We start from the raw sequence: 13052 nt of genomic DNA, 5'->3' as shown, positions 1-13052 counted from the left end.
CAACCACAGGCACAGGCGCTGCCCATGGGAGGGGACAGGGCACGTGGCGAGGCAGCCCGGACCCAGCTTGTGGCCACATTCTTCACCTAAACTCTCACCCCTGCGGAGTGCACACAGTCCTGGCACATACCAGGTGACAATCGATGATGACAAAGAGACAGTCAACTGTCTCAACCTTACCACCCTGAGAATGTTGCCACGGAAGTGCTACATTGTGTGCATCCCTAGCTACTTAAACATAACCAATCCTGTGTGAGCAAAAGGAACACATGCAAGGTGTGTATCACACACCCCTGCAAAACAGTCCACCACAATCCCTGGTATGTCACCCAAACCCTCCCAAACCACATCACCCTTGTCTGCTACACCATGACATTGCATGCAATAGCAAAAGGCCAAACCATGACCAATAACATACAAAGTGACATGTTGTACATGAAAAATGGCATGAGACAATGATGTTGGACATGGAATCAGATGAAATGACTGACCAACAACCTCCCACACATACAAAGTCAGACACAAATGCTTTCCAACAGTCGTAGCATGAACACAACACTGAATGTCCGTTAACATGCACATTGGGCATGGCAAAATCCCGACTCCTGAACCTGTGTGCTGTATGTGTCTCCTGCAACACACTGCTCAGCACACAGCACTTTGATCAGCCATAGTGTTGCAAATACACCTTGAGCATCACATGAAAAAGACCAATGAAATCTACCACCAAATGACGCATGCACAGGGTACCCAAGTGGAAATAGATTGTGTGCTGCATGGACACCACGGGCCTGAGAATGCAATCTGTGTGCACTTGTAGCCATGAAAGGGTGGATGTATGTGTGGTGGATCATCGTGCAACTGTGTGTGTCATTAGGGACATGCACTCAATATATGCATGTGAAATCAAGTGACCCTCAGTGCCCTGTACACATCACATGTGAACATTGCCCATGTGAACACCCCAGCATGTCAAACCACACCAATCCCCTGACACCTGAAAAGTAAAGACAACACAAGCAAAGGCATTGAGCAGCACAACACATCATGTACATAGTACCCCACAATTACAATGTTAGAGTGCCCAAAACACTGTAGGCCAATCCAACTGTCCAACAACAAAAGGCCCTCCCTTACACATCACCGTGACCTTCTGAACAACTGTCTCTGGGGTATTTAGCCTTCTTTCTTCAAGTGTACCTGGCTACAGGATCACCCTACCCTTTGGTCTCCATGTTAGAGCGTGCGTGTAAATAGGGTCCAGCCCCCACAGAGCCCACCTTGACTGGTAAAAATACCAAATTGCAGAGAACTCCAAGTAGGCAAACCCACAAAGCAGGGAAAAAGGCTGTAAGCACCAAAGAAAACCTGTAATAGTCTCCAGTAGATGACTTGAAGTAGCAGGAAATGTCAAAGCACACGTACAAGCACACTGATAGAACAACCAAGGTAGCAAAGTTCAACAATGGTCCAACAGGATGGGTACCATTTACGGTACATTACATACAATGATGATGCAACAACTGATGGGTAGTGTCACAGCTCTGGTGTCCAGGCGCAGGAGTAGCACAAACCAACCACCCCCTCTGTGGTCTGGGCACCTGCAAGGTCAAACTAACACAGGCCTCTGAGACCCCGCCGGGGAAGGAGGGTCAGGGATATGTTGCATGGACAGGGATTGGTATTCAGGATAACCTGAAAGAGGGGCAGGAAAGTGGATGTGGATCTGCAAGGGAAAGTAGGCAAAATACAACTATTCAGTAAAACGCATACTCAATTATAGCAAACATGTTCATCATGCACATTGTACCAAATCAGTCAAATGCAAGCCAGAGAGACACTTATCTCTGGGGTGAGTGCTGGCCTCCTGCCTGTGCACTCTCAGGTCCGGTAACAGTAGCACTTCAATGCTGAAAAGAGAGCGTGAGTTACTAATCTGAATGTGTGTTTACAACACACACACACAACCCCATTCATGCCCTAGAGTAAGTGACTTCTCCACAAACAAACACCCCTGTCTGCTGCCATGTACCCATACGTTAGCTTGGCCCACCGATGGCACATACACTGTCAATGCAGTAAGGCCGGCGCATGTGGCCGCGTGGGAAATGGAAGACCAATGGGTAAATAATCAGACATGATACAATGGTCCCTGGGTGAGCTGCTAGACGCTTATAGCAAGGTGCAACTTCAGTACAAGTTGTGTTCTGGCCGCCGCTGATTCAAATAGGTAGTGCATGTGACAATTTGCACATGCAAATGACATGCACTCACCACGAGTCTGAGCCTCGCTGGTCGTCCCTGTGCACTGTATCAGTTCCTGGCTAGGAACGCTACTACCCTAATTACTCTGCTTCAATGGAGCAGGGGGTACTTGAGGATATGTTTGATGGCCCCTGCGTGTGCCCCTGACAACTTGCAAAGGCACTTGCCATGTGGCCCTCAACGCATGTCAGCTGTACTGTGTGCTTCTCCAACAATGCCTGGCAAAGCTCCCCAGCACAGGTGCTACTTAGCATCCATGTGCAAGTGGCCTGGTGGAAGGTAGTCTGCGGCGTGGGCCCTTGTGTTGCTCACCTTGCCAGGAGCTCCTGGAAACACGTCTGCATCTGTTGGACGTCTGAGCACAAGCCCTGTGCATCTGCTTGCGCACACATCCACACGTCTGCACCAATGAACGTGGCCAGTTTCCTGGATTACTGGTCCCTGTGTCTGCTGCCAAAGGTAGTCTGGAGGCTCATCTTCCTGCAGAAAGCGCATTAAAAAAGGCAATAAGGCTGGAAACTTCCCTGTGTGTTTGTGTATATGCTGGTTGTCACAGGGCGAGGTTACAGAGCTACATCCAAACTCCTCCCACCATCAGTGCCACTTTGACAGGCCAAGGGTGCAGGCTACTGTCTACAGCATGAAGTGCATCAAGCACATGTACAGACAAGAAAATGACATACATCACAAACCACATCAATTAATGGATAAAACAATCACATACTTACCCAAATTCACTAGAGACATCGGGTGGATGAAATGCAACCAATACCCACTAGGGGTGTTAACACAAGTAGTACAGCAGCAGACAGGTCACAGTTATGAGGCAAGTCCAAAGCCCTTGTGTAATATTTTGTTACACCGAAACATCCTAGCGAGCACATGGATAAGGGAAGCAGGAGTGGCCTATGTGAGTCATGACCCCAAGCTGCAAACACATACACAACACAAGCTTGAAGGGCCCAGCTGCAACAGACAGTGGATGCTTTCAAAAGTCACAAAGCACCATACCGTCACATGAAACCACAATAGACAAACAATATTAAACTATATTAACTAATTAAACTAACAATGAACAATCTACATAACCTAATTAAAATTACTATCAAATAGTTGATATTAACTAACTAAACTAAAATCAAAAATCAAAAATGGCCACATATGACCCGGGGGGGAGGCACCCAGGAGGGTGGAGGTACAGGGTGCACCTCAACACCCACATGCGATGATGTTGAGCCAAAAAAAAACCTCCATGGGCTCAACGCCTGCACAGCGTGACCTGTGTGGGAGATATTTCGTCGCCCGAGTCTGCCTCATCCAGAATAGGAGGACGTGGGCCAGGAACCCGACCACGCCTAGGTGCAGCTTGCCCCTCGTTGACAGCAAGTCTGCCGGACGGGTGAGCCTGGTTCTGTGCGGCAATGACGCGCAGGTCTGCATGCAGAACCACCCGTGATACACGTGCTTCCTCTTGCAAGGTAACACGTGTAACACAGAGTTCTTCCTGCGTGGTCTGGCCAGACAACTGATGCATCTCCCGGCAAGCATGTAGCTCAGCTGAGATGGTACGCTCAAGCTGCTCAAACCTCTCCTCCGACCGCACCCTCCGGGACGTCAAGAGGGTACCCAGAGTTGATCTGAGGGACTGATACAGTGTGAGGCCCAGCCTGAGCGAGTGGGCCGTGGACTGCGCCGCCTGCCACTGAAGAAGCACCTGCCTAGCAGGGGGAGCATGGATTGGGCCACCCGTTCCATGCTCACAGCGATGTTATCAAGTGCTGCCCCCTGACGTTCTGAATTGGCAGTCATGTCTTGCTCCCACTCAATATACCTCGGTGGCGCGTGGCCACCGCGTTGCTGGGCTTCACACCTGCAGGAGCCAAGGACCGGGCGTCCTCGCTGGGTTGGTGCCACCCGTGGCTGCATGACTACATGCCCCGTCTACGTGATGCCCCAGGCACATCAGCGACTGTGTGGAGGGTGACCCTGCATCCCGATCCACCACAGGCAGAGGTCCCACCACTGTCTGGCCCTTCAGTGCAGGTGTCGTGGTAAGAGGAGTGTCCACATCAGAATCACTCACCCCTGACATATGGACCTGATGCACATCCAACTCGACATGGTCGCCAGAGTGGTCATCTGGGCTGGACTCATTGCCAGCCAAAGACAAGATGGACTGCAGCACATGTGGGTGCTTGTGATCTACCACCCAATGACCCCCACTTGTGACGGGATGCGGTTGTGATAACAACCCTGTGCCTGGCATGACAACACCATCCTCTGCCTCCATTGCGTCATCATCTGAAGAGTGGAGAGAAAAACACATTAGTACACATGTTAGAAGCACATAACACAGTCACAAATGGACATCACACAGACAGCCAACACATGAAGCTGACATGTCACACACAAAAGAGAACCTGCCATGCATGCCTGGCCAATTTGACATTGCATCAGTGAGTACGCATGTAGAATGGTGTTATATGGCTCAGAAGTGGGTTCATGCAGTGCAGAACGGGTGTACGTTACTCACTAGCTACATGAACAAGTACTTCATGATGTGTATCAAAACACCTGAAGGCAGTGTATGGGCAAGTTCAGGCATCACGTGCAATGTGCATGCAATGTGTTGCATGGCTACAAGCAAATCACCCCCGAGTGAAAATCCAGCGATGCCTTGCATGGTAGCAAAAGGGTGACCAGAGACCTGTGTATTGGCAGCCAGTGTTGACTAGCATCAATGGCATCATCTGAGTCAACTGACAACACAGCAGATGATGATGGGACAGTAAGCAGGACACATGACCAACCCTCAGTAGTACACCCATGTGTGCAAAACCCACTACACCAGTTGGACAGAGTCAGTGGGCCTGAAACTGGGGGAGGACTGTGTCCCACACAGACTATGACACCCTAAACATGTGTGTGATGCAGGACTGGGCCAAAGTGGCCATGGGATGGATGGTGGAATGCCATGAAATGTAGGTCACCATGGACATGTACTACAATGATCATCCAGTCAAGGACACATAGGGGGACGCATGGAATGCACATGGAGCATGAATGGGCAAACAGGTCCCTGCTGAGCATCTTCCATCTGCACAGTCCAAGTGAGACACCCTGCATGAGGGAAAGAGGATGTACCCCACTGCATGTGTCTGGCAGGTTGGCTGGTGGAAGTTAGCATGTACACAGGAGGCTTGAACAGGCCATTGCAGTACCGCAAAATGATGCACAACAGTGCAATGGTGAAATTGGGGTGCAGGGGGGGTGGAGGGGCAAGGGAGCATGCCTACGTGGAGTACCCGCATGCAGGCAGGGGACACATGCACATCACTCATGCAATGACATAGTCCCAGTGCTGAGAGGAAGGACAACACAGGCTACATGCAGAAGGGCCAGTGAGCTGGAACATGGACCGGAGGGGCATCCGGGTGACTAGCATGTGAGTATGGTGCAAGTGTGGTGATGAGGACAGTCCCTGTCTGCTCAACATGTCCACCATCCTGCACAGCAGGCACGCATCAGTGAAGCATTGCATGACTTGCACATGAAAACGGTTCTAGGGAAAATGTTTGAATGCAAAGGATTGAATGACCAAAGGGTCGAATTTATTTGCCCAATAGTTTGTGGTTTCTCCACACAACCCCAGTTACTGTAGCAAAAACCACTTCTATTTGTAACTATACAAAAAGCATTAACCATATATATATATGATGTATGAGAAATTTGACCCTTTTGTCTTAGGTCCAATTACCCCGACCCTTGCATCATTCAATCCTTTTGGTGTTGAATCTTCCACAGGACACCCATGAGAACCATGTACACATGACATGTAGTGGCAGTCATGCCCAACACATGACACAAGTAAAACAACCATGGCCTCGACAAACACGCAGCAACACTCACTGGACTGGGCATCAAAGCCCTGCATCTCTCCCACTCTTTCGACCAATTGTGGTGGTATGAACTCTGCTACGAGTGACTTGTGCAGAGTGAGGTCTACCTCCTCAGGTGACGGCCCACTGCCTGTCACCAGAGTCATGTTGTAATTTGAGGCACGCTTCGCCTTAGCGCTGCGTTTGAGGTCATTCCAACGCTTTTTGCACTCTTGGGCTGTGCGTACCTCATGGCCGAATGCAGTCACATCTTACGCAACTTGCTTCCAGTGGGTATCACGATGGGCAGCCGTAGTCTGACAATTAGGCCCCACTAGCATGTCACGGTTGTGGTCCTGCACGTAGTCCACGAGGCAGTCCAGTTCCTGATTGCAGAAAGGCTTCTTCCTCGACGTGCAGGAGGCCATAGCTGTGTCTGGGGTCCCAGCCTGTACTGCAGGTGCAACCTTCCTCCTCTTGGACGCTGGTCAGGACCCTGTCTGGCAAATGCCGCCCTGATCAGTATGGGCAGTGGCACTGGTGGAATGAGCCGAGGGAGTGGCAGGTGGAACATGGAGTGAGGCCCTGACTTGCATCAGTGGCTGTTGGGTGCCCTGGAATAGACGCTGCACAGCAACGTCCGCTGGGCCAGGGTCATTGACTGGGACTGTCCTGGTTGGTAGACTGGTGTCGGCTGCATCTGCCCCTGCAGTTTCTGACACCCGGCTGGTCGGGCCAACAGATGGAATTACTGCCCCAGGGACACGTGCCTCAGTCTGGGCAGCCCGGTGTGTGCCTCCTGAACACCTGGAAATCTTCCATGGACTCCTCAAGTGCCAACGCAGCCTGCGCTGGCAGACCCAGAGCCTGGGTGGTGGTGTCCACAACTGCACCTGCAGCTACCCCTACCCTTGAGCCCGTGGCAGTCGATGAAACAGACTGCCGGGTCACACGGGCGCCAGTGCCAGATGCAAGAACTGCATCTTGTGGAGCCGCAGGGGGTGGTGGCATGACTGCACCAACATGTGGCATAACATCGTCCCGAGCTGGCGCTCCCCTGCCTCTTCCCCGTCTGTAGCCACCCTGGACACCCTGGAGTGCCCCTACTCCCTGGTCACCCCGGCCACGTCCCTGCCACACAGGCTACTATGACCTCGAAAACGGGTACGCAATACACAGGGGCAGCCGCAGTGGGAAAAATAGTGTGTGCGACTCACCATCAGACTAGCGTGATAATGAAAAACACGCGTAGCCAATACCCCCACCAAAAGAAGAGATATGTGCTTGATCCGCTGTGAAGTAGTGATGGTGCGCGATACAACACGAAGTAGCAACACACACGTCGGTCTCCATGAAAGGCACGTACAACAAACTGCTGGCCGCGCTCAACTTTAACCCGTGCTGAGGGAAACGCCTGTGTGCATCACGTCCTCGAATTACACGCATTCCCACTCGGACGTGTGGTTTTTTCATGTGCTGATCCACTATGCACCCGTGATGATGGAAACGCCCGTGCGCGATACGTCACAGACACGCTTACGCGCTAATGGCCTTTCCTCGAATTACATGCTAACGTGCACTTTTTTCACGTGCCAAATCACTCCGTATCAAGCTGGCCACGCGAAAACACACAGAAGACCACGCTCCTGCCCAAGCCCCCAAGAGCCCTGAGCAAGCTCCCACCTGCCATCTGCTGCTGCCTGCCTGCTGCCCCCGTGCCCTGCTATTTGGTGCATGTACATCAGCCATTTGCAGGGGTCCAATTGCTGTGTCCACCCCTACAGGAGCAGAAGACTACCGACTGGGATACCGTCGCTCCACAGCCCAGTCCCAGGACCCAGTTGCCCACCCACACCTGCCTCGGGGGTCGCCATGTCGGGGCAAACACCATCCGAGACCACTGGCAACCCCCAGCAAGAGAGGCAGAGGGCCACCAGCTTCAGTGAGAAGGAAGTTGGTGTCCTGGTGGAGCATGTCCTGGGGCATTATGATGCCCTCTTCACACCATTGCGTGCTGACAAGAAAGGACGGAAGAGGATCTGGTAGGGCGTCAACGCGGAGGGGGTGGCAACCCGCGACATCAAGCACGTCCGGAAGCGCTGGGAGGACTTCAGGCCCAGGACCCTCAAGAAGGCCTGAGCAACATCCAGATGAGGGTCCTGGAACACATAAATCCAGCGCTCCACAACCAGATCCTTTGGAGGAAGACCCGTCTGGAGTCGAGCAGTAAGTGTTCATGCATTGCTGTGGAAACAGGGCATGTTGCAGTGTGCTGGTAGTCAGCTACTTGCCTGTATGTGTAACATAGGCCATGTATGGATGTGCGTGAGCCGGGACATCATGGTAATGCATGTGAGACCAGTAATGTGTGAACCACATGGATGGTGCATGTGTTCCAATGAGACATGGCGAGCTGCATGCGGAATGCACACATGAATGCATGCCAGTCCCTGTTCTTGGACATGGATGGGGGGTGAGGGATGGGTGCTGCTCTCATGTACATGTATGGTGTGCATGTATGTGTGTCTGAGAAGCTTGTGTGTGACTTTGAAATGCCATGGATGCATGACACATGTCCGTGATGATGTGTAGATTCACTCATGCAGTGTGGTCACCGTTGTATCCACTGTGTCTGTGGTGTATGAGCCATGATGCGTGACCCTCCGGTGATGTGTGTGCATGGGATCAGTATGAGCCATGATGCATGTGATTTTAAAGGCAACATTTATGTCCATGGAGGGCCTTGTACATGGATGCTGATGTTGATTGCATGTGCCGTGCCTGTTTCTGCATGTGTGTTGCGTGCATTGACCCATGTGTTGTGGAGGGACAGGATGGAAGTGACGTTTGACAGTGCCACTCATGTGTTATTGCTTCCTGTCTAGGGGACTATTGTACAGTACCCTGATGCTTGTGTTCTATGTCTCCCTCTACACAGCGTCAGGTGAAGAAGAGGGCGAAGACGGCGCTGTGGAGCTAAGTGGAGGGGATGCTTCCACCGGGAGGTGACGCAAGGCCCAGCCACTCTCCCAGGAATTGCCTTCATCCAGGAGCGAGGGGACTGGTGCCGCGTCTGCCACTACGGCTGTAGCGGAAGGGCCGGGTGAGCCCCCACAGGGGCTTGCAATGGCAGAAGACAGTGCAGAGACATCCAGGTTGGTGGTCTTCACAGAGGAGGAGGAGCCCGCTACTGAGCCGCTCATGGGGCCTGGTGGGGGTAGTAACACTGGTGCAAGTGGTGCAGTCCAGGGCCAGGGTCAGGAGGCAGCACAGGTCACCACAGAGGGGCCTGTGCATGTCACTGTCTCTGACCCTGTGATTGCACCACCATGCACCAGCAGGGATGCCCTGTCCCAGGCCCGTCCGCAGGTAGGGGGAGGCCCACATCATCTGGCTCTCCACTACCTGCGGATATGGAGTCCCATGACCGTATGGGCTCTGTCCTGATTGGTGTCGCGTTGCGCACGCGTGACATTAGTGATGACGTGCGTGCTTCCTGGGGGGAGCATGCATGCCATCACGAAGAGCTGCATGGCACTGGTGGGAGGGACCATGGTCGGTGGGTTCCTACATGTGTCGCATACTCTGGCGGACCTCTCCTCCTCTGTGGAGACGATGCGCCAGTCGTTCTCCCTGCCGTCTTTCAGCCCAGATTCCACCAGGGCCCCCTGTGGACCTGGCCTGACCAACACAGCAAGCTTGGTGGAGATCCCATCCCTGCCACAGTCGGGAGTCGGTGGTCCAGCAGGGGTGGACACCCCAACAACTGGAGACCAGCAGATGGAGGATGTGCAGGCATCATCGGACAGGGCACATGGACAGCAGCAGCAGCAGGCTCTAGGTGGGAGCGATGATGGCTCGGGCCATCAACATCAGAGGGGCAGGCATCGGCCAGGGGGCAGGAGAACCCTGGAATGGAGTGTCTTCTGTGTGGCTGCGGTTGGGCCAGCGGATAGATGCAGAGCGGCGGCGGGCAGAAGAGTTTCGGCTCACCATGGGCGGAGTTTTCCATGCGTCGGGCGTTGAGGTGGGCTGAGGGCCTCGAGGCAACTCGCAGGAAGTTGGAACAGGCCATGAGTGCATCCCTGCGAGACCCCGGGGCCAGGGCAGAGGCCCGCCTTTGGAACATCGACATGGAGTTTGATGATGCCCTGGACCACAACATCACCAAGTGAGCTGCAGGACTTGCCCGCCGCCATTGTATATAGTTAGATAGTGTTAGGTTTCCTTTTTTTATCTTCTATTGGAACGCTTGGACAATGCCCCACGTTTTTGTATATAGTTGTAAATTAGGTAGGGTTCTGTACATAGGTTTCATTTCATTTGTTGGGCTCATGGACCCTTGTTGCAATATTTGTACATAGTTGGACAGTGGACTTTTATTCTTACATCATTTACCCTCACCATGGATCAATGGATTTTTTGATTTTGGTTTCCTTTGGATTTACTTTGGTGGACAAGGATTTTTGACAAACTTTATTTTGGATTCATTTGGATTGTGTCATCATTATAATTTTTTTGGTTTTGGACATGCCTTTTTTTCTTGTTTATGATTGTTTACATGCGTTGAATCATTTTTATTATTTTGTGCACAATACATTTTGATTTCTTACTTGCATGTGTGGTATTTGCTCTTTAGTTTACTGCATGTCACAATGTGGGTTTACACAATCACTCGCACCCAGTGTGTGTGTGTGTGTGTGATGGACATCTGTTGATGTGCATATTTGACTTTTGGTTAGTGACAAGTAATAGGCCTTTCAGTGTGGGGTAGATGGGAAACTTGATTGTGTCTAAAGACTGGGGTGGCGTGCAGTGGGATTTTGGTGGACATGAGGCCCATGAATGTGCATCTTTATTACATGTTGGGTGGGGACCTGAGTCGGGACCTGCTGGCAGGTGCCCGTCAATGCTGGGGAGGTGGGGGTGCTGGTGGACATGAGACAGGCCCTGACCCTCAATGCTGGGAGGTGGGGGTGCTGGGGGACATGAGTCGGGGCCTGCTGGTAGGTGCCCGTCAAAGCTGGGTGGATGCGGGTGCTGGGGGACATGAGTCGGGGCCTGCTGGCACGTGCCCGTCAATGCTGGGTGGATGGGGGTGCTGGGGGAAATGTGTCGGGGCCTGCTGACAGGTGCCCATCAATGCTGGGGGGGTGGGGGTGCTGGGGGACATGAGTCGGGGCCTGCTGACAGGTGCCCGTCAATGCTGGGGGGGTGCTGGGGGACATGAGTTGTGGCCTGCTGGCAGGTGCCCGTCAATGCTGGGCGGATGGGGGTGCTGGGGGACATGTGTCGCGGCTCACTTGTGCATGGTGGCATGTGGGCTGGCTGGGGGGCTTCGCCAGGGTGGATGGGCTGCCTGTGGGGCATGGCCAGGGGTCCAGGGGGTTCCCCTGTGTTGTGGTCTGCCTGCAGACCCTGGGGTGGGGGGAGAGGGCACAACTGGGAGGACACACACTGCCAATTCGTTGGGGCACCCCCATAATAGACGTACCCCGCTTGCACAACGCCAATCACGTGTAAGACTTCCTGTGCACCCCCGAAATACACATACCCTGCTCGCACAAGGCCAATCACGTGTAAAACTTCCTGCGGACCCCCGAAATACACGTACCCCGCTCGCACAAGGCCAATCGTGTGTAAGACTTCATGCGCACCCCCAAAATACACGTACCCTGCTCACACAAGGTCAATCACGTGTAAGACTTCCCGCGCATGCCCGAAATACATGTACCCTGCTCGAACAGGGCCAATCACATGTAAAACTTCCCATGCACCTCTGAAATACACGTACCTGGCTCGCACAAGGCCAATCGCGTATAAGACTTCCCGCGCACACCCGAAATACACGTACCCTGCTCGCACAGGGCCAATCGCGTGTAAAACTTCCAGCGCACCCACGAAATACATGTACCCCGCTCGCACAAGGCCAATCCCGTGTAAGACTTCCCGCGCATCCCCGAAATACACGTATCCCACTCACACAAGGCCAATCGCGTGTAAGACTTCCCGCGCACCCCTGAAATACACGTACCCCACTCACACAAGGCCAATCGCGTGTAAGACTTCCTACGCACCCCGAGATACACGTACCCTGCTCACACAAGGCCAATTGCGTGTAAAACTTCCCGCGCACCGCCGAAATACATGTACCCCGCTCGCACAGGGCCTATCGCGTGTGATTCTCCCCACGCAGTGGGGTACGTGTATTCGGAGGGGTGCTCAGGGAGTTTTACAGACGTTTTCATGGTTGGGGGGCTTTATGCTGGTCACCTGGCCTGTTTCGCCATGTACGGGATTTGTGCGTTGTTCATGACGCACGGGGAGGGGTTGGGGGCGTAACTGGCGCGGCTGCAGGGTCACTGCGCAACTCTGCGCCACGGCTGGTTACGGATGTTAAAATCCATGAATATGCTGTGCCCGGAAATGGATATTGGCGCACTCGGCTGTCGCAGACTGCCGCACGCGCACACTGTGCGCCAGCCGCGTGCGCCACTTGTGCGCTGAATTCTATGAATTAGCCCCATGTGTTTCAAAGCGCTTCAAGGCAAGGGAGGGAACAAGGGAAAATAAAACAACATTCTTACAGGCCATGAACAGTAAGGATGTGAAATTAACTATCATACTCGGCCTGACAACATTTCAAATTGTGCAAGTCATAAGACATATATAAGGAAGGGAAGGGGAGTGTGAAGTAAATGGAAACAGACAGGCGACTACCGTACTAGGCCTGACGACATTTCTGGTAGAGCTGGAGGAAAACAAAAGGTGAGGGAGAGGGGTGCAGAAAGGGAGGGGAGAAACAAAACAAGCGACTATCATACTAGGCCTGACAATGTTTCAAATAGTGCTGGAGGGAGGGGGGGCAGTAAGGGGATGGGGGAGTGACAGACGAGGTTGCTATCATAC

Source organism: Ambystoma mexicanum, chromosome 3p (assembly GCF_040938575.1).
Source record: "Ambystoma mexicanum isolate Mex_15411 chromosome 3p, UKY_AmexF1_1, whole genome shotgun sequence".
NCBI lineage: Eukaryota > Metazoa > Chordata > Amphibia > Caudata > Ambystomatidae > Ambystoma > Ambystoma mexicanum.
Note: the sequence above shows the minus strand (reverse complement) of the source record.